This window comes from Cebus imitator, unplaced genomic scaffold (assembly GCF_001604975.1).
Source record: "Cebus imitator isolate Cc_AM_T3 unplaced genomic scaffold, Cebus_imitator-1.0 Scaffold401, whole genome shotgun sequence".
Taxonomy (NCBI): domain Eukaryota; kingdom Metazoa; phylum Chordata; class Mammalia; order Primates; family Cebidae; genus Cebus; species Cebus imitator.
In genome coordinates this window covers 740,495-749,991 of record NW_016107716.1, presented here as the reverse complement: position 1 = coordinate 749,991, position 9,497 = coordinate 740,495, and positions in this window count along the sequence as shown.

Below are 9,497 nucleotides of genomic sequence, written 5' to 3'. Positions count from 1 at the left end.
GAGATAAGAAAACAAAGAACAACAACAAAAAAAGTGCTGCAGCTAAAACAGCTGCCCAGTTTTGTGCTGGAAACCTGGAGCACTGCTGTTATAGGCAGCAGAGGGAATCTCCTGGTCTGCAGGTTGTGTAACGACCATGGAAAAAGTGCAGTATCTGAACCAGAGTGCCAGAGGGTCCAGAAAAGTCCCTAATCGCTTCCCTTGGCTAGGAGAGAGTTCTCAGGCCCCTTGTGCTTCCTGGGTTAGGCGATGCCCCACCCTGCTTTGGCTTCCCCTCCTTGGGCTACGCTCACTGTCTAACCAGTTCCAATGAATTGAACCTGGTACCTCAGTTGGAAATGGGGATATCACTCACTTTCTGGCTCGCTGTCGTTGGGACCTGTGGACCGGAGCTGTTCCTATTCTGCCATCTTGGCTTCTTTTTCCTTGGTTAACTGAGTTTTAAGGATCCCATTTGCCCTTTCATCTTTTCCTGATGACTGGGGTCAGTATGGGATATGAAGGCACCACTGGATGCTGAGGGACTGGGACTTGTTGGGTGATTTGGGAGATGAAGCTAGGGCTGTTGTCTGATTTTATGGAGCACGGGAGACCAAATTTGGGGATAATTTCTGTTAAAGTAATTTGGGAGACTACTACAGCTATTTCTGAACAGGTGGGAAACGCTTCTACCCACCCAGAGAAGAAACTTAGTCTTCTCAACAGGAGGCATGTGGGTAAAGTTTATTTCCCAGTCTTCCCCTGGAAGTGTTCCTCTTAGCTGAAGTGTAGGGATAGGAGAGCAGAAGGCCCCTTGGGAGGAAGTGACACAGCATATATGTCAGTTTGAGGTTATGTCTTTCAGAGAGGTAAATAGGTGGGGGGAAGAGAAATAAGGGCAAAGGAGAAGGTATAGGGGGTGCACACCGATATGGAAGGACTGGTGAAGCGATGTTAGAATTTCTTTGGATTGTTCTTTGGGGAGGATGAGTTTTTGATCTTTGACTATCCAGTTCCCTTGGGAGGTGGCCCCTTGTTGTAGCAGTGAAGCTTTTTCCATGGGAGAATATTGGGATTGAATGGTGGGGGTAATGAGGAGAGGGGCAGGGGCACAAGAAAGGGAGGCTTCTTTTGCTGCCTTGTTGGCCTCTCTGTTTCCTCTTGAGATCTCATCTGACCCTGTTTGGTTTCCTCGACAGTGTACAACTCCTGCTTTAGCCAGGAGGCGTGCAGCTTGGAGGAGTTGGTAAATTAGGGGGCCATTAGTGACAGGGGTTCCCTTGGCAGTAAGAAATCCTCTCTTGCTAGATGGCAGCATAAGAATGGAGAATGTGATACGCATATTTGGAGTCGGTAAAAATGTTGACTCATTTGCTTTTAGAAAGGGTTAGGGTCCTGGTGAGAGCTGTAAGTTCTGCCTTTCAGGAGGAGGTCCCTGAGGGTAGGGGTTTAGCTTAAATTACTTGGTCAAGGGAGAGGACTGCATACCCATTGATTTTTATGGGAGACAACTGACTTGGAAGAGGAGCCGTTTATAAAGAACTGATTGTCAGGATCAGGGAGAGGTTCCGGGAAGATGTTAGGGAAATGAGGGTGTAGGTGATAAAGGATTTCAGTACAGGAGTGGGTGGGAAGGGAGGAAGATACTGGTAGTAGAGGGGCAGGATTGAGGGGAGCGTTTTTGGAGAGGCGGGGCTCAGGGTTCCCAAGAAAGAGGGCATGGAGTAGTTGCATACAAGAAGAAAGGATGCTCAGTGCTTAGGAGGAGAGGAGATCTTGTAGATGCTGTTGGCTGTGGGCTGTGGTATCTTGACTCAATGTTAGTTTTTTGCTTTCTAAGGCTAGAGTGGTAGCTGCTGCTAGGACTCTGAGGCAGGTCAGCCACCCTCGGGTGGTGTTGTCTAGTTGTTTAGATAGGTAATCTATAGGCGTGAAGGGAGGAGGACTTCTTATTTGTTAGCCAAGGACACCAAAGGCTATTCCATGATTTTCAGCTGTGTAGAGAATGAAGGGCTGAGAAATGTCAGGCAAAGATAGAGGAGGAGCAGTTATGAGGGTGGCTTTAAGTTTGTGGGGGCTAGGGATATATCGTGTGAAGGACTTAGGGGCTCATTTAGAGGGCCTTTAGCTGCTTTACAGACAGGGTGGGCTAGGAGGGCAAAATTGGGAATCCATATTCTGAATGAAGCCCGCTAGTCCTAGGAAAGAAAGGATCTCACATTTAGAGGTGGGTGGGGTCAGGAGTCCAGGTCTCCCCTGGGGCCTGAGCCGTGACCCCAGCATGGGGTGATTTGGGAGATGAAGCTAGGGCCATTGTCTGATTTTATGTTGTACGGGAGACCAAATCTAGGGGTCATGGCTCCGGCCCCGGGAAGGAGCTGGACTCCTAACTATTTCACTCTTGGAGGGGAGAGTTGTGCTTTAGAGGGGGAAACTATCTTTTATTTGCAAGAAAGTTTGGAAGGGTAATAGTGTGAGTCTGAGAGTCCTCTAGGGAGGGGCTGCAGAGGAGAAGGTTGTCCACATACTGGATGAGCCGGTTAGTGGAGAGGTTTAGGGAGGTGAGGTCTTGAGCTAGAGCTTGTCCAAAGAAATTAGGGCTATCTTTAAAGGCTTGCGGGAGGACTGTCCAAGTAAGTTGTAGTGACTAGAGGGTTTCAGGGTCAGTCCAAGTGAAAGCAAAGAGATTTTGGGAGTCACGGTGAAGAGGAATGGGAAAAAAGGCACCCTTTAGGTCTATTACAGTGTAATGTGTTGTGTCTGGAGGGATGATGGAAAGGAGCAAATAGGGGCTGGGAACTACCGGATGGATGGGAAGGACTGCCTGATTGATAGCCCGGAGATCTTGGACTAGACAATATGAGCCATCAGCCTTTGTGACAGGGAGTATAGGGGTATCGTATGGAGAATGGGTCGGCCTAAAGTCTGTTTATGATGGGTTGTAAGCCTTTTAGGTACATTAATGAAATGGGATACTGTGAGACATTAGGAAATTTGGAGGGGTCTTTTAGCTGGATTTTGATGGGATCGTGGTGAGCTGCTAGAGAAGGGGTCGTAGTGTCCCACGTTATTGGGTTAACAAGAGAATAGGGGAGTGGATATTGGGGGAGGGTTTGAGGGCTGGTGCAGTAATGGAGAGGAATAGGAGAATCCAGTTGTGGGGAACAGAAAAAGGTGATGGAGGCTTTGAATTTGGTTAGGAGGTCTCTGCCTAGGATGGGGGTAGGGCAGCGAGGCATGACAAGGAAAGAGTGTGAGAAAACAGTATCAAATAAGGAACCAGTAAGAGGTCTGGTGGTACATGGGTACACGATGAGTCCGTCAACCCCCACAACTGAGACCTGAGAGGGATGAGTGGGTCCTGAGAGTTCAGGCAAAGCCAAGTAGGTGGCCCTGGTCATGTAACCGAGCAAGTGCGAAATCACCACTGAGACAAAAACTAGGCCAAATTACAGGGTCTTTATTGCTGGTGGCCTCGGAGGAGTCGAGTTTTTCTAACCCACAGCCCCGAAAGGAGGGTGTTAAGACCTTTTATGCCCGTAAACCACCTCCTGGGCGGGGGTGAGGGTGAGGTGCTTCAGATATTCTGAGGGCCAGGGGAGTTTGGACATTCCGATTGTTACTTAAGTGGTTTACAGAAGTCAAGATAATCGTTAGTTTACACATTGTCTGGGTAGGGTGGAAGTTACAGACCTTAGTTACTTATTACAAGTCGCAGGGGCCAAGATGGCGTGGGTTTGGACTGCTTGCCTGTCACATCAGGGTTACAGAGAGCAGCTTCAACGGAAAGCCGAGGTATGGTCGAGGTATGCAGTTTATAGGGCAATTACCGCGTCACAGTACCAATTTAAAAAGAGATAGGCTTACCTGCTATTAGCAGAGTTACCCTGGGCTCCGATGCAGTGATGGCAGATGGGACCGGGGCCCTGGGCCTCATCAGTCTTAAGCAGCTAGGCCAAGGAGCTGCGGGAGTGCAAGCAATTCTTCACTTTTCATCCTACTGAATGGGTGGTGGCTCTGAGGTGTGCAGGCTTTTCTGTCTGACTGTCGAGAGGACAGTCAGATTTCCAGTGGCCTGTCTGCTGGCAGACAGGGCAAGGGCTTTTTGGCACTCCTGGGTTTAGGACATGCCTGCATCCAGTGGCCTTTGTTGCCACGCTTAAAACAAGGCCTTGGAGGGCCACTGCTAACAGGTTGATGGAAAGTTGCGGCTAGAAGCTGGTATTTAGCACAATTTCTTTGGGCTTTAGTTTACTTTGCTTATCCTTATTATCGAAGACTTTGAAAGCCAGGTTAAGGAGGTCTTGTTGTGGGGTTTAAGGGCCATTTTTAGCCTTTTTAAGTTTGTGCCTGATGTTGGGGACAGATTGGGAGATAAAGTGGGTATTAAGAACAATAGTTCCTTCTCGGGAGGCAGGGTCAATGCGGGTATATTTTTGGACAGCCTCTGTAAGGCAGGAAAGGAATTGGGCAGGATTTTTATAAGCTTTTTGGGAAATTTCTTTGAGTTTTTCAAAACTTACAGCCTTATGGGCAACTTTGTTAAGGCCTGCAGTAAGGCAGGTAATCATATGGTTACGGGATGCCTGGCCAGGGTCAGTGGGTTGGTACTCCCAGGAAGGCTTTTCCCTGGGGATGGCAGCGGCTCCTACAGGCTTAGTAGGATCTTGCTGATGAAGATCTTCAGCATGGGCTGTGATCTTTCCTTCTCTTCCAGAAGGAGAGTAGAAGAGAGGATAATATAGAGATTATGCCAAGTGTGTTCATAAGACTGGGCAAGATATTTAAATTCTTTGATATAAGTGTCAGGATCAGAGGAGAAGGGCCCGAGACGTTTTTCAATCTGGGAGAGATTGGAGAGGGAGAAGGGGATGTGGATACAGACGATTTCTTAAGCCCATGCTACCTCCTGGAGGGGAAGCAAGGGAGCTGGTTGCTGGGCATGTTGGGCTTGAGGACGGGTAATTGGTAGAGATGGAGAGGACTCAGAGTTGGAATCAGGGTGGTTGGAGAGAGGGGGAGAGAGGGGGAGAAAGGGGTAGGCTGGAGCAAGGGCATATGGTAGAGGATCATGATGTTCTGGTGGGGATCATGATGCCGTTGAGGAGGAGGAAAACCTGGCGGGGTCAAAGGAAGAAGAGTTGTTGGCTGGGGCTGTGGGGAGTATGGTAGGAGATGAGTCATTGACCGGGGCCATGGGGAGGGTGACACGGGGAGAGTCGGGTTTGGAGGGAGCGAGAAGGATTTGGAAAGTAGAACAGGTCTGGCACAGGGAAGGATGGCTAGGAAGAGTGAAGAAAGCCTAAACATAAGGAGTCTCAGACCATTTCCCATTGCGGTGGCAAAACTTGTCTAAGACTCTAAGTATATTGAAATCAAAAGTGCCATTTTCGGGCCATTTGGAGCCATTGTCTAATTTGTACTGAGCCCAAACGGTATTACAGTAAAAGATAAGCCTCTTAGGATGGACTTCTGAACGGAGACGGACAGTATTGGGATGACGCAGTAGACACCTGGGGGGTGTAGTTTTGGAAGGGGTAGGCTGAGAGGCTCCCATAGCAAGTGGGGGAGGGAGGTAGAGGAAGAAGAGACTGCCGATTGACAAGGACAGCTGGAGAGGGCGTCCCCTGATCCTTGGGCCTTGTTCAGAATAGAGGAGTTAGCAGCTGAATTAGGCATCCCTGAAACCGAGGAACCAGAGGCCTGGAGGCTGGAGGAAGCCCTTGGCCCAGCACTGGGTCTTTCAGGAAGGCAGAGATGGTTAGGAGGAGGAAAACCTGGCAGGGTCAAAGGAAGAAGAGTTGTTGGCTGGGGCTGTGGGGAGTATGGTAGGAGACGAGTCATTGACCGGGGCCATGGGGAGGGTGACACAGGGAGAGTCGGGTTTGGAGGGAGTCTGGGTCTTTAACCCAAAGAGTTTTGGGTTAAAGGCAAGAGTCTTTCTTACTCACCCCAGTGGAGACTCTGTTGGTGGCTGAGGTTGCTAGCAATGGGAGAGTCTGGGAGATCCTCCAGGTCTTTGGCAGGTTCAGGAAAGGGAGGGTTGGCCGAAGAGAGGTTACAGGAGAGGGAGGGAGGGAGGGAGAGACCCTTAAGGACACCTGGCCAGAGCCTACCCCTTCCTCGGTTTTGGCACCAAAATATAAGGTTAGCCAAGAGAAAGGAGAGTAGACCCAAAGTCAGGCAAGCAAGTTTAATTAACCTGCTGGGCTGCTCCATAACAATCAGGAGGCAGCCCCGAGCTTAAAAAATGAGGGGTTTATATGGGGTAAGACGGGCATAAGGGAGTTTCAGGACTGAGATAATCTATCAGCTTGTAACAGGCACAGAGATAGTTTGTTGACTTGTGACAGATTTACAATACATCATCCTGTGACTTTTGTGGTGGCAGTTTAAAAAAACAGAATTTTGGCCCGGCGCGGTGGCTCACGCCTATAATCCCAGTACTTTGGGAGGTCAAGGTGGATGGATCATGAGGTCAGGAGTTTGAAACCAGCCTGACCAACATGATGAAACACTGTCTGTACTAAAAATACCAAATTAGCTGGGCGTGGTGGCACTCACCTGTAATCTCTGAGGCAGGAGAATCACTTGAACTCGGGAGGCGGAGGTTGAAGTGAGCCGAGATGGTGCCATTGCACTCCAGCCTGGGTGACAAGAGCAAGACTCCATCCCAAAAAAACAAACAAACAAACAAACAAAACAAAACAGAATTTTACAGGTATGTGTAAAACAGGAATATAAACAAAGATTTATTTTTCATGACTTCCCCCTAGCTGCCCAGATGGCTGTGATCAGGCTTTGCTTAATTGTAGCATGTCTGGCAGCCTTGCTGTGGTGCCTGGGTAGGAAGCAGCTGTAGAGCAATCAGAATGGGGAGTCCATTGTGTGAAGGAGATTTTCGGGGGGCAGCTTGTTCCTAACAGTTGGGAGTCCGAGACAGGAAAATCGCTAGAATCTGGGAAGCAGTTTGCAGTGAGCCAAGATTGTGCCACTGCACTCCAGCCTGAGTGACAGAGTGAAACTTAGTCTCAACAACAAAAAAAAACTGGCTGGGAATGGTGACTCATGCCTGTAATCCCAGCACTTTGGGAGGCCGAGGCAGGCAGATCACTTGAGGTCGGGAGTTTGAGACCAGCCTGACCAACACGGAGAAACCTTGTCTCTACTGAAAATACAAAATTAGCTGGGCGTTGTGGTGCATGCCTGTAATCCCAGCTACTCAGGAGCCTGAGGCAGGAGAATCATTTGAACCTGGGAGGCGGAGGCTGTGGTGAGCCCAGATCACACCATTGCACTCCAGCCTGGGCAACAAGAGCGAAACTCCGTCTCAAAAAATTAAAAACAAAAACAAAAACAAAACCCAAACCAATCAAAATGAAACAAAAAAAAACAATGTAAATGGTGGAAGTGAAGAAGTGGGGGAGGGGTGGAGAGGAAGCAAGACTGCGGGCCCGTAGAGCTTCGTTTCACGCAGGTGGGGAGTCAAGGAGACTGTCTAAAGATGATTGAACAAGAAGCAGAGATGTAATTATAACGTTTAAAGCTATATAAGTAACCATGAACAGAACCTAATACCCCTGTCAAACATAGGTTAGGGGAGGAGAAGGTAAGGAGAGGGTGACTTAAGTAAGTCAGTTTTTTATCTTTCAAGAGGTGGTCCATAATATCATCCAAAGTTGCTAAGTCAAGAACTTAGATTGTCTAGAACTAAGGAGAAAACCAGCAGAAAGTCTAAACCCAGAAGCCGATGAAACAGGTTGTCTTTTGGAACTGGGACTGAGAGTGGAAGTTGGCGATAGGAGATGGTTGCTCTTTGTTGTAAGTTCTTTGGTGGAAATTAATTTTTTAAAAATACATACTGGTATTTCTCTGACTAGAAACAGTCACACTAGCTACTTGGCTACGAACTATTGAATAGAATTGCAGTTCTTGTGTTTGAATTTTGATTCTGACCAGCATCTATGATTTTGGGCAAGTTCTTTGTAGTCTCTAACCTCGGTTTCCTTTCTTAAAAATTGGGGAGATAGTAGTAGTTTTGCATAAGTTGTTCTAAGAAATAGATGCAATAATGGTCCAGGAAGTTGATTTAGTACAGTACCTTGTGCATTGTGCCTAAATAAACATTAGCTATTATTAATAATGTCATTATTGTCATACAATAAACTGGAGAGTGGATTCATGGGAGTTGGAGGCAAAAGCAGCCTGGAGGCAGGAAAGCCAAGTCCTGTCGCTGTATGTTTTTCTGGCTGATGTGATATGCTACGTTTATTTACATTGTGTGCACGTGTGTGTGTGTGTGTGTGTGTGTGTGTCCCTTGTTGCACCTTTCTCAGAAATCCAGGGAGTACTAAAGGAGTATTTCAGTAAGTCTGATTCAACAATATAGCTTTTTAAAATCTTTTTATTTTTTAATTTCTATGGATAGATACATAGTAGGTGTATATATTCATGGGGTACATGGGACGGTTTGATACAGGCATGCAATGCATAATAAACACATCATGGAGAATGGGGTGTCCATCCCCTCAAGCATTTATCCTTTGAGTTACAATCCGATTATATTCTTTATTTTAAAAAGCACAATAAAATTTTTGTTAACTATAGTCACCCTGTTGTGCTGTCAAATAGCAGGTGTTGTTCATTCTTTCTATTCTTTTGTACCCATTAACTACCCCCACATCCATCCCAGGCCCCCTTCCCAGACACTGGTAATCATGCTTCTACTCTCTATCTCCATGAGTTGAATCATTCTGATTTTTAGATTCCACAAATAAGTGAGAATATGTGACATTTGTCTTTCTGTGCCTGACTTATTTCATTTAACATAATGATTATCAGTTCCGTTCATATTGTTGCAAATGACAGAATCTCATTCTTTTTTATGGCTGAATAGTACTCCGTTGTGTGTAAGCATCAACTTTTCTTTATCCATTCATCTGTTGATGGCCACTTGGGTTACTTCCCAGTCTTGGCTATTGTGAACAGAGCTGCAGCAAACATGGGAGTGCAGATCTCTTGGGTAAATCCCAATGGGATTGCTGGATTATATGGTAGCTCTATTTTTAGTTTTCTGAGGAACCTTTAAACTGTTCTCCGTAGTGGTTGTACAGATTTACATTCCCACCAACAATGTACAAGCGTTCCCTTTTCTCCACGCCTTTGCCAACACTTGTTCAACAATATAGCTTTATATAGCTTTGAAAAATAAAGAGAATAAAGCGTCATAGATTCTAGAAAGAAATGAGTCCTGTTCCATACTTATTTTTGCTGGAGCCCACATGGAGAGAATTGCATTCTTTCAGAGAACTGTGGTGAGGAGTTCCAAGTGGGTCATGTTGGGGAGCTGAATTTGAATGCATGGACGCTGCTTCCAGATGAATAATTAGAAACAAGTGACCTGAGTCGACCTCATCCTCCTGCCCCATAAATACTTGAGAAAGGTGTGGTTATGCTGGTTAAAGTTCAGCATATGTAATAATTTATCTGATAGTTGACTTATTTCTATGTAACCTGAT